This window comes from Cydia splendana, chromosome 8 (assembly GCF_910591565.1).
Source record: "Cydia splendana chromosome 8, ilCydSple1.2, whole genome shotgun sequence".
Lineage (NCBI taxonomy): Eukaryota > Metazoa > Arthropoda > Insecta > Lepidoptera > Tortricidae > Cydia > Cydia splendana.
The window spans coordinates 21,115,029-21,126,450 of NC_085967.1; the positions used below are offsets into that span (position 1 = coordinate 21,115,029).

General features: G+C 35.6%; 1 protein-coding gene and 1 long non-coding RNA gene across 2 annotated transcripts in view; one reads left to right on the forward strand and one right to left on the reverse strand.

Annotated features, from left to right (window-relative positions):
• LOC134793100 (ubiquitin-conjugating enzyme E2 S) overlaps nucleotides 1-11,422 on the forward strand; it is a 176,569-nt gene that overhangs the window by 64,011 nt on the left and 101,136 nt on the right. The gene's annotated exons all lie outside the window — the stretch shown is intronic.
• On the reverse strand, nucleotides 7,164-9,400 carry LOC134793281 (uncharacterized). Its single transcript, XR_010144531.1, has 3 exons — nucleotides 9,020-9,400; nucleotides 7,610-7,779; nucleotides 7,164-7,205 (listed from the first exon to the last, which is right to left on the reverse strand). It is a non-coding gene; the product is annotated as an uncharacterized LOC134793281 (long non-coding RNA).

The window sequence follows — 11,422 nt, forward strand, 5'->3', positions numbered from 1 at the left end:
ATATAGTAGACAAAAAAAAAAAACAAAATGATTACGTAAATTTTTTTTTTATTATTTAGGATTACACTTTAAACATTATTTTTTTTGTTTCATATTTACAAAAATACCTTAAAAGATACAATAAAATAAAATTCATACATTTTTTTACATGTTTACAAGTAATACCTTAAAAATATACAATGTACAAACAATAATTTGGAATTCGAATGTTCTGTGTGATTATATTACAACTTTGAAACTTTTTCATTATTGCGGTATTTTATAATGACCCCACGCTAGAGTGTCAGAAGAGTTTTCTAATAAGTACCGTTTTGTATCTTCATGCGATAATGATATTTTATTTATTTTTTGAGTGAATATTATATGTTTTATAGACTTAAATCTTAGCATTTGAGCGCGTTGCAAATTTTTATTAAATAAACACGTTTTGTAATTGTCAAGAGTAAATTTTTTTGTAACACATTTATTGACTCCTTTAGCTTTTGATAAAACACCATATTTTTCAGTTTTCTCATCATTCTCATCATATTTTTCAACATCTAAGGTATACATTTTAGATCTCAGACCTACGAACTCTTTTAAAATTCTACCATTATTTTCATCTTTGAAAAACCCTAATCGCTTTTTATTTATTAACGGCAAATCATATTTATTGTTAGGAGGATAGTCAGATGTATCAAAATATAAATTAAGATCTGATTTTATATCTGCGTAATAATTTTCCGTGAAAATTTGATATACTAAGCTATCAGTATCTGTATAAAGAAGCTTAAGATTGTCTGGATATTTGGTTTTCATGTAGCTGTAGTGAAAGTCATACATCAAAGTTTTCGATATATCTAATACGCAAAATCCCAGATAAATCGGTTTATTATAAAATATTTTAGTTTTATTCAATTGAACGGCCACTAAATTCTCAGAGAATATGGATAAACTATGGAACTCAGGTTTCGCTATCAAAGATTGAACCCCCTGCGTTTTTCCTCGATTTTCCCAGTGATTTAATAATTTGACATTTACGCGTTTTGCAACATTTTCCATGGTCTTACCGAACACTGAATTATTCATTAGTTTAAAGAAATCTTTTTCAAAATCGGATGATGCCTGTGATCGCATGTGGGTGTTCAAATCTATGTAACTTTTTAACCACATAGACTGCTGAAATTTAAGAATGCGATGGATTTTACTCAATTTCAAACCATTCTTCAAACACTGTTTTAGATTTCTATAATGAATGACATAATTCGTTTTTTTATTTAAATTAGGAATTAATTTTTTTTCTTTGGAATTACCCAAACAAACGTTTTCAGGACAAAATGGCAAATCTGAATGAGAGTCATGCAACTCGTTAGGGTATTCGAGATCAACTTCTAAAATTAAACCATGATCAGCGTCATCAGATATATTAAAGTCAGTATCTGTATTTACCCATTCAAATTTACCGGTAGGAAGACATTGAGACATAGCCCACCCGTAAAGGTTATTTGCATCAAAGTACATAAGAAATGACGATGGGATATTTTGATTATAATCTTCTAAAAAAATATTATTAGCCTTTGCGTATCTATTACTACATTGTGATATGCCACCTCGAATATTTTTTGATATAAAAGCTATTTTATCGATATCAGTTAGGAGTTCTAGTTTTATTTTTGTAGTTCTTAACATTGCATCCCAACTTAATCCCGGAGCAGTATAATAATGAGCGGGGTCTAATCCATACGTCTTAAGACAAAGGTTTCTAAAATTTTCAAATATATCAGTTAGTAATAGAACATCAGTTTTTAAATATAAATCAGAATAATCACCCATATTTTTGCATTGAAAATGAGACCAAACATCTTTTGCGTGATCATAATCCTCTTCTGAGATGTGACTATCAGACAAGGAACTAAAGAAATCATCTTTAGAGGGAAGAGCTGTTAAGTTTAAAGAATCGTATGATGACATGTGTTCATAGGGATAGACACCCTTTCGTAATAAGCGTTTAAAATCCTCCTCGTATGAAAAATTCAATTTTAATTCATGAAATTGTTTAGGCAACAAGTTTTTTGCCAATTTGTCAAGACTACTGGACATAAATTTAAGTGAATCGACAAATCTCAATTTAATTGTGCGATTATTTATTTGTAAGCTCTTAGAAAATGAAATGTATTTCTCTTTGTTCTCTGGAATCAGTTCAATGTCGCCTTCCGCCAAACCAAGCCCATGCATTATAAAATGACTATCATAGTTACACAAATTATGGAAAAATACAGGTACAAAATTAGGTGCCCTGTATTTTTCAGAACAAAATGTATGTGCCACTCCTTCATAAAGACCAGTATGGTAATTATAGGAAATGACTGAATCCTCGTTTAAATTTTTATCACAAATATAACATGTACTACTCTGAGCAATATGCAGATTATTTGCATTGGATAAAGGCAATGGAGTTTTTACAAAAGTATTTCTCCTACAAATGGCCTTTAAGTCTTGTTCCATATACTTCATAAATTCCTGGGTGCAATTTTTGCCTTTATATGTTCTGTACACTGACAATTTATCATTATAAGAACATTTAATGTAGTATCCAAAACTATATACCTCATGTTTTTGTACATTTGTTGTTGAGGATGTAGTAGGATTAATTGTACCTGTTTGAATCGGGTTTAGAAAGGCCTCGAAATCAGCATAAATAACAAAAGGTACCCTTAATTTACGTTCATACTTATCGAAAGTAAGTATATTGGAGGAAACGTTTTCATTGAACCAGTTTTTCTTTTTATCCTGTTCTGAAGGTAAATGTGTACAAACATGGAAACAATCGTTTCTTTGATGATTCATTAAATTGTCGCGAGTTGTAAAGTTCGACAAACAACCATCACAAATATGTGCAGCATGCTGTGTATTTGATAATTGTTTAGATACTAACCTAGATAAATTTTTGATATAGCAATAATGCCCCTTACTGTCTTTGGATATGTACAATAAATTCAAGTGGGTAGCTTTTTTGCACTTTGTTAAGTGTAATGGGCCTACTACGTCATGTTTTTTACTTTTCGAATTGTATTCAAGACCAAAAACGTTTATACTTATATCATTCATTTTTTCAAATTTCTGAATATCTCCAACCTTAAGTGGGAAAGTTAAATTTCTAAAATTTAATTTATTTTTATGCGCTATATACGATTTCGCAGTGTTTGAACGATGACTTGTAGGTGGATACAAGCCTGACAATACAGCCCATCTAAAACATTCATGATCATTATTTTTTACATTAATAACTGCTTTTCTGTTCTGAATATCACGTGGTAATTCGATATAGGAAGAACCACGCAATGGATTAAATTTGTTTACATTGACATCTAGATAGTTAAATTTTACTAAACTCCATCCACTGTCCTTTCTCTCAAAGTTAAATAATTTTGTTAATATATCTTTAACAACTGACTCGAAAATATCATCTTTGTCGCTGCTAACATCAACTACATTGTTACATAATTGGAAATCAAATGTATTATTTACTTGTTTGCTCTCTTGAGTAAAATCCGCATTCAAAATAAAGTTTACTTTTAATGCATGGTGATCAGTGAGGGAACGATCCAATAATGCAAAGATTTTATCTTTATTTCCTAGTAAAATGGATTCGGGAGTAAATGGTTGGTGAACATTTTCATTTAATAGTATTCTGTAAGTGGCCACCCTATTCTTAAAAGCATTTTCAATTAACTGAACATTAACCCATTCAATGTCAGCCCTTAAAACATTATTTTTGTGAAGATTACTATTTAAATGATTTTTAAAATATCTTTTAGAAACAAACTTATTACACACAGAACATTCAATTTCATGATTATTATTTGTACTCACAATGACATCGGGAACTGGTTCGGATGATGTTGATGCTACAGGTTCAGCAGCTGCTGAACGGTTTTTCTTCACCAAGAATTCTTCGGTCTCCAAAACTGCAGCTGTCCTTTTTACTCCCCGTCCTATTTGAGAAGATCTATAACAATACATAATAAACATAAATATCTTAATGTCAGATAAAATAAAAATAATTACTAAAACAGTTGGTTGTATATACTAACGTAAGTCTTTTCGGCACTGCTGACAATAGGCCCGCATCATCAAAACTCCATCAATCACATCTGATGACTGAGTATTCCCCTTGGAATTTTTGATATGCCCATCACATGGTGTATAATACGGTATAATATCAGAATCTTCCAGTAACGAGTGAGGTAATTTGTTTGATATATACCACATTCTTATATTTCTATGAAAATATGCTAAAATAAATTCTTTACTTAATTCCTCAATCTTATCACGAGGCAAAGTGAGACCAATATGATAGTAAGTAAACACCATTATGCAAAGGATATCACAGTACAAGCACGGCACCAAAACACTGAATGATATGAACTCGAGATACCCCGCTTATATAACCAGCACTCTCCCACCCCACGTTTATCCTAACAATAAGTTCTGGTCACAACAAGTTAGGAGGAACCCATCCTTTGTTAAACAGGTACTGGATAAGAGTTATAAACATGTATGAACAGGAATACTTTTACTTACGCCTCTCGATGTAGTTGGCTCACAAGACGGGCAGCCTCGCATAGATCTTCATTTTCTTCTATTTCTTCACAGAGCCTGATAAGTTCAAGATCGTAGACATCACAACTCAAAGAGTCCATTATGAAATGAGAAATCATACAGTGCTTACTTTCATTTAAATAGTTGACTACAGGTATAAGATTTCTAAGAGTGGGGACTGTAATCTTTACAAATGAGAAGTATTAAATTAAAACTTGTTGTAATGTGATACAATAAAAATAATCTGTTACATGGAAAATGTACTTAAGGAGAGGTAAAAAATGAGAAATACGTTAACACAATCATTAAGCTACTACTATCATTAATAATTATAACTATCACTGTTTCTTATTATCTATAAAATATTTCACACTACTGTCCTTAGAAGCTAATTGCTTTGTTATGTTATAAATAATATTTCGCGTATTTTGTAGCTCCAAATCGTCTTCCAACGCAAAATATTTCAATCTGAAGTCCGCATGCTTCCAGTGTTCCATGGGTGGGACGTTTTTGATTTTATGCATATCATATATCTCGATTTTAATCAAATGTGATGCATAGGCCCCGTCGTCTTGTCCGGATGACAAGTTTGCAACACCGTCTGGTGAACTTTTGCTCACATTTGAAGACCGTTTCACAACTTTAGACTGCTTTTTAGGTCGTTCAAAGAAGCTATCGATATTGTTTCCTGAACGTTTCTTTGCGATGGCTTGTTTAACTTTGAGACCAAGCGTACCCTCTTCATCGCTTGATTCGTCTTTATTATCATCCGGGTAGTAATAGTTTTTGAAAGTATTTTCAGTGAACTGAAACAATATAAAACAATAATTTACACACTGTCTACGATCTTGATAATTAAAACACAAAGAACACAAGTGAAAACAAAACAAAGTAAGTTACGGTAATAAAAGACATACTTACATCCATTGTTGGGTCTTTCTATAAACACTTAAACACTTCACTGTTGAATTAACACTATATTTCTATATACTGCAGTAGATACAAGGAGCTCTGATACAGAGGACTGCCACGACAGTAATACTTACTCAAAGCCATTTCTCTTCGGCTTTTATACTGTGATAGTGAGCAGGATACAGTATCGTTCAAATCATGTCTCAACAGGTTCATCTAATACAGACGCTCTCTTTACTAAAACCCAAATTCAAAAGCACAATAGGAAACAATAAATCCATTGTCAGTATAAAATATAATAGATGTCTACCAATAAAGCAATTATGCTGTTATAACAATGAATACCAACACACAAGAAATGCCGACGTATTAGACTAAATCATGTTGAAACCAGTTGACACGTCTCGTTATTTTTTTAAAATCATACAAAGTAACATGTCTCAACAAGTTCATCTAAACAGACGCTCCCTGTACTCAAACCCAAATTATATCCACATAATAATCCATTGTCGGCATAAAATATAATAGACGTCTATCAATAAAGCAATTAAGCTGTTATAACAATGAAAACAAGTGCACAAGAAATGCCTCACACGCCTAGTTATTATTTTAATAATACAAAGAAACAAGTAGCTACGAGTTTACTTTCTATCGTGTTACAAAGAACATAAAAATGTATGTGAAAATAAACTGTATAGTATTAGATAATGAGACATACTTACATACTAAGTTTAAGAAGATAGAATAGTTTAAGAATAAAAAAGGCTACATTAGGTTGAATTGCATTTATCGCAGACAAAAATAATGAGTTAGAAATAGGTAAGACTAAATAAAATAACACAATACAATATGCACAATATAGGTAAGTATGTATACGATATGTAGGATGCTTTAGTTTGGATAGGTAAGAAGTTTAGGTATTTAGGTTAAAACATAACTTGAACGAAGACTAGGTGAAAGCAGGTTAGTTTGAAATGAGAAGTTAGGTTGATTTTAGTTAGGTTTGGTCAAGTTAGGTTTGGTAAAAGAAGGTTTAGGTTAGTTTAGGCTACCGACGGATTACTTGTGTAAATTCTAATTAGGTTAGGTTAGGTTAGAACTGTATTCCTTATAAATCGAAATAGCTCCAAGAGGTTGTAAGATAATAAGATAATAAATCGCAAATAAGTACCTTTTGCAAATACCTATCGGTAATACCTATTGCAAATACCTATCGCTAATTTGCAAATACCTATCGCTAATACCTATTGCAAATACCTATCGCTAATACCTATCACAAACACCTACAGTATAATACACACATAAAGAAGGCATGAATGAAGACGTCGGTGGGTGAAGGGTCCATCCAGGTAGTATGCTCGGTAACACAATAACGCGCCCGAGTCGAGATCGAACAATAGAAAAGGGTCGATAAGCCTATTGTTACCGTGGTGTGCAAGGTGTATTGTTTAATTAGCGTATTTCGTAAGTACCTGAAGGAGGCGCCGGGCACTGCTGAGACCTAGCGCAATCAATTCAAATGGGGGGCTATTTTTTTTTTTTTTTTTTTTTTTTTTTTTTTTTTTTTTTTTTTTTTTTTTTTTTTAAGGTTCAACGGGGGTGGTGGATCGGCACTGGGGTCAGGATCGGTGACCACTGAGAGGTGGGGCCAGAATCGGGGAATAGTTTCTACTGGTGGGGTTGAACATGGCGCCGGATATGTGGTCGAAGCACTGGAATAGGTATAGATTTTGTGATTAGATGGTGGAGGCCCTCGCCAGACAAAGAATGAAGGGCATTGGAGCACGCTATCTGGAACCAAAGGAATTTAAAACGCTACCGACGATCTCCATCATCCGGCACATGGAGATGGTCGAAAAATCTCTTGGGTATTAGTTGACGGATCTTTCTTTAGGTTGTAATTGTACAAAAGATCCCTATGGGTCGAGGTGTAGCCACAAGGACCCCCGAAAACCATTAAGATAAGATGGTAGAGTACATCAGAGTTAAAGCGTTCTCCGGGTGCCCCCAATGTGGCGACATGAAGCTTTTTTTGAACTATGACCGAACATTTTAACTGTGACAAATGGTTTAGTTAGTTCATTACATCCGACCTTTATCTAAGCAGTAATATTACCTGAACTAGGAGTGCAACAGCGAGACCCGCGGCGCTTGCGCACGCATACTGCGGCGCGCCGGCGCATGCTGGCAGACAGCTTAGCAACACCAGCAGTGCGGTGCCCGCCCACTCTGCAAGAAGCACGCCACGCGCTGTGTAGTGGAGTCCACAACTCCAGCGGCTTTTTGCTGAACAAATGAAGATCTCAGATGACTAAAGGATCACGCTAGACCTAGACCGAACCGAGGCGTCCGACATGTCATTTTCTATGACGGCTGATCGGTGAACACGTGGCGCTTTCCATAGAAAACGAAGCTTCGGAAACTCCGGCCCGGCCACGGCCTGGATTTTTTGGAATCTGCCTCTCAAAATTGTTTTGCCTAGAAAACATTACCCCCCAACGAAGCCTTCGCGTAATAAAGGGCGTTCCTTAGTTTTGATTAAACAAAATTATAATATAATCCTGTGCAAGAATTTTATTTATCGATATTCAGCACTGCTGCTACAAGATTTAGCGTCAAATTCTCTATCATTCCTACTACATACAGTCCATACCTATCTATAAATCGATGATTATTTGACGTAGAAATATTTAATTGTTTGTAAAGTAAATACCTGTATGTATTTACATAATACAGAGATAGGTAGGTATTTCATGACAATGGCCTATTTAAGAGTCTTAGAGATTAATCTGACACACAGAATTATTTATCAAAAAACACAATAATATTTACCTACAGTTTCATAATTTCACAGCGACAATGACTTCAGTAGGTAAGTATTCAATCTAGCTATTGACAATACTACAAGTACGTCGTGCTCATAAAATGTATTACTTAATGTTAATTTGCAGCATATTAATTAAGTTCTTCAAAAGGAATTGTTGGTGTAGTAGAGCTGGACTTCCGTCGTTTGTTTTTCAAACGGGCTTACTGCACAGACAAAACATCCTCCAGACTTAGCATAGTCGCGCTACCCCCTCTGCCACGCATACGGTAATTTTACTCCATGTTCGAGTCGAAAGTGTCTTTGTGTGACGTCCGTGAACTCGTTCGTCGTTTGAACGGACCAATCACGGCACGGGACTTCGCTCACCTCGTCCCTCGCACCCCCGCATTTTTGGCATCATCGGTTGCATGAAATAATTGCTCTAAACTCGTTCTAGAGGATTCCTAGTCTATGGCTTACTGATTCTCACTCAGGATCCCTCCTGAGTAAGTAATAAGCCTGAGTGAGAAGCAGTATGCTGTCCTTTAGGTAGCCCGCGCCGCGCGATTTTCGCGGTAACGCGCCTCTGTATTTAACACACAGGCTGACACGGAGTACGATCATGGTATAGGCTCCCGGTGCGCGTGTATACTCATACCACCGTCGTACTGACATTAAAGAACCAACTAGGAAAAATAATGTGTGGAACTTAGTACTTACTACTTCGCGGTGCGGAGACCTCTTGTGATGACGGAGACATGATTTCCGTCTCTGTCTGTTCAGTTTCCACTATCACTTTACAGCCCAAACCTAGCCGAACTAGCACTCACTGCACATTTAGATAAAATTACAGAGGGATTGAATAGGTTATAATAAACTAAAAAAGTTACAAAACATAAAAGAGCACGTACCTATATCAAATTGGAATTAAATTTCCGTTAAAATTCAAATATAGAACATCAACTACGCACACATTTCTACTCAGTATCATGGACACTTCTAAAGTTTTTGACCTTAGGGCTTTATACTTTGGGGTAGCCACGTTAAGTGACAATTATCTTCTGGGAGTCAATATTTCGCACACACTAAACTTCTACTCACTACCATTATGGTACCTTGGGTATCTACTTCTAGAGTCTGTTCGGAAAGAGAAGAGTCTTCAGACATTCCACGATTCTTCTCTTTCCGCAGACTCTATTTTTTTTCTCCTTAAGGCTTTAACCGCGTTAAGTATAATTTTTTTTCTCGCCGTATTTTTTCTCTATAAAGTTAATTAGTGTTTTTAACAATAAAGACGGATCAACGCCTCAGCACACGCTCCACAAATGGCAGGTGTCTATCAAAACACGTTATCTCGAGTTATATTAGTTTGTTTGCACGGCCTCGCGATTCCCTTCAGAATTTCAGCTGACAATAGCATGAAACAGTGAGATACGCTAATTTTCGCACCCTATTTAAGGAGACTAGATTCCAAGTGACCTCGTGTATTGTCTACGAGTGATCATTGATCAGAAAAGCTGGCAACTGGACTGTCTGTAGCCGAAACGATTCCGCATTTTTTGCCGACAAAATACTCTTATTATCAGTATTATCACTGAAGTCTAAATTTTTTTAACGTACTTTATGGGCTTCTTTTTCAGACTTTCGATCTGAAAATTGCCTTTTGCGTTTTAATAATGAATTTTTGTTTATACATGTGTGTAATTTCGGCAAATCAATACAATGTGCCACTTTTATTTATTGATTCACCAAAAAAACATCTGAGAAATCATTTGAACACGGTGTGTTGCTCTAGCTAGCAAAATAGCGGGGCGTGTTGAACTCGATTTCCTAATTATTCAGAAGAAGTATACAATTTGTTAACCCTAAATCTGTTTAACATAAGTAGTCTGTTTAACTCAAATACAGGTGACAGTGGCAGTAGCAAGTAGGTACATTACATACGTTATCTAAGAGCAAACATGTTTGAGATAGGAAAATCCTTTGCAGACTGTTGTCTGTTGTTAGAAAACGTCGACGATTAGTCAACAATTAATTCATGGTGATTATATTCAGGGGGCCGATTTTTGAATTTCGACTACTAGATTTCGTGTATTTCGTTCAATAATATCTCCAGTACCCGGCATTTAAATTCTACTAATAGAATTGAAAACGAGTGGTCAATACCACTCGATTCCCAATTCTATCGCTCGTATTTCAAAAATTAGCATTTCGCTGTTTTCCACCGATTTTCGAGTGACGAAATCGAGCGCCCGAATTTCAAAAATCGGCCCCCTGGCGTGTGATTGGTAACATAATTAATAGATTCATTAATTAATTATACAAGTTGGTAATTATTTATAAGTTTTTAGTGTTTTTATTATGTTACAAAAATGTTAATAAATAGATAAAATTCTCCCAGTTGGTAATTATTTACAAAGAATAACAGCAGTTTGAAAAACAATGCAATCAAAAGAGGAGCGTGTTCCTTACATCCATCATTTATATCATACTTACCAATTGAACGTTAGATAACGCTATTCCGTGTAGTATAAAATCTGAACCGCGCTGTCAAGATTTTTCTTCGGATAATGACCACAGACTTGTGCAGTTACCAAAAAGCACGCTAGGTGATGGGGTTTCGTGTAACATAAATCCTGAATCGCGCTATTAAGTTTTTTTATTGGGATAATGAGCCTAGACTCGTACAAATATTGTTAAGTTTACGAATCGTAGCTAGATGGCGCTATGTTATTGGCCATCTGAGCACGGTGAGGGATGGGCATGGCGCGGATTGTGCGACAGATGTCACATACAACAACACCCTTCGTGCGTGCGCCCGCTCTGAGCGGCTACCGGGAAAACCGAAATTCGCAAATTGCGGGGATCTTTCTCTTTTACTCCAATGAAGGCGCAATAAGAGTGACAGAGAAAGACGCCCGCAATTTGCGAACTTCGATTTTCGCGGTTATAGCCCTGTGCATCCGCGCCAGCCAGCTAGCAGACGTCCTTAAAGCAGGAGTGCGAAACTCCTCCCTTCGGGCAGTCAGCTCCGTTCGGCTCAGCATTGCTCCGAGCAATTATTAGGGTTGACACGACGTCCCTTTGCGTGCACGACCACAAATGGCTTGAATTTTGACAACC